The 1,742-nt window shown below is 46.7% G+C and overlaps 1 non-coding gene across 1 annotated transcript; it reads right to left on the bottom strand.

Annotated features, from left to right (window-relative positions):
• Positions 1–399: 399 nt before the first annotated feature.
• TRNAC-ACA (transfer RNA cysteine (anticodon ACA)) lies at positions 400–472 on the bottom strand. The gene has a single exon. It is a non-coding gene; the product is annotated as a tRNA-Cys (tRNA).
• Between the last annotated feature and the right edge of the window lie 1,270 nt (positions 473–1,742).

Genomic DNA, 1,742 nt, shown 5'->3' on the forward strand with positions numbered 1-1,742 from the left:
ACACATAGTAATGAAAGCAAGTAATTGAAAGCATTAAAATCAGTTCATGATGTTTCCAGATTGTCAAAGGATAAATCTTGTAGAATCCAGTTTATCATTATAGCACCAATAAATCATTCATCCATCAAACAAATGTTTATTGAGCTCCTGCTGTGTGAGGCATGTGTGTATGTTGTATGTTGAACCCATGTCTCTTATGTCTCCTGCATTGGCAGGTGGGTTCTTTACCACTAGCACCACTTGGGAAGCCCTGTGTGAGTCATGACATTGACACTGAAGCCGCTCAGTCGTGTCCGACTCTTTGCGACCCCATGGACTGTAGCCTACCAGGCTTCTCTGTTCATGGAATTTCCCAGGCATGAGTACTGGAGTGGATTGCCATTTCCTTCTCCAGGAGATCTTCCTGACCCAGGGATTGAACCTGGGTCTTCTGCATTGTAGGCAGACGCTTTACCGTCTGAGCCACCAGGGAAGTCCTGTCATAGATGATGTAAATAAATAGAATCCCTGATTTCATGGAAGATTCAGCCTGCTTAGGGACACTGACTTTTAAACAAGTTGTTGCATCATGATGTGTGATGAGACAAGGTTGTTCCAGGAGATGGAGGACTCAGCCATGTCTGTGCATCAGGAGGGCTTCTTTGAGGAGGTAACATTCCCACTGAAACTTGAAGGATGAGTTAGAAGTAAATCAAAGTGAAAGTCGCTCATTCGTGTCCAACTCTTTGTGATCCCATGGACTGTACAGTCCATGGAATTCTCCAGGCCAGAATGTTGGAGTGGGTAGCCTTTCCCTTCACCAGGGGGTCTTCCCAACCCAGGGATCAAACCCAGATCTCCTACATTCTTTACCAGCTGAGCCACCAGGGCCGCCACTGGGGAAGTAAATCAAGCAGGAGGCAATAGCAGAGGTATTTATAGGTGAAGGTAGCAGGCATTGGGGACGGTTATAAGCCAGATAGAACCATCTGGAGCCAGCAGACAAGGCTCTGTGTGGAGAAACAGGAGAAGTAAGGTTGAAGAGCAGAGCGAGTCAGCTCGTGGGCAGCTCTGAAGCCGTGTTAGAGAGTTTCCTCTTTATCTCAGAGGCAAAAGGAATTCCCATGGAAGTGTTAAAATGTGGGGAGTGACCTGTTTAGATTTGCATCAGAGGAAAAATGTTCTGGCTAAGTGGAGAGTAGATAGAAAGCCTGTGTGTGTGAAGGGCATGTCTCTAGTCAGAGAAGCCAGTTAGGAGGCTATTGTCTAGTAACAGTGGTGGTCAGGTCTAGAGCATTAGTGGACATGTAGAGAATTGGAGGGGCTTCCCTGGTGGCACAGCCGGTAAAGAATCTGCCCACAATGTGGGAGATCCAGGTTCGATCCCTGGATCGGAAAGATCCTCTGGAGAAGGGACTGGCTACCCACTCCAGTATTCTTGCCTGGAGAATTCCATGGACAGAGGAGTCTGGCAGGCTGCAGTCTATGAGGTTGTAAAGAGTTGGACATGACTGAGTGCCTTTCACTTTCACACTTTCACTCAGAGAATTGGAAAGATTTAAGAGACACATAGAAGGAAAAAATTGGTAGGACTTAACAAATGACTGGGTGTGAGAATGAGGAGTTGAGGGTCAGATGTTTCTGGCTCTGGTCAAGAGGAAGATGCTCATGCCATTTCCAGAGATAAAGAACCCTGTATGCATAGGCCGTGGAGGAGAGGTGAAGAAAATTGCATTATCTCCATGTGCTCAGTGTTAGGTGCC

Source organism: Dama dama, chromosome 11 (genome assembly GCF_033118175.1).
Source record: "Dama dama isolate Ldn47 chromosome 11, ASM3311817v1, whole genome shotgun sequence".
Taxonomy (NCBI): domain Eukaryota; kingdom Metazoa; phylum Chordata; class Mammalia; order Artiodactyla; family Cervidae; genus Dama; species Dama dama.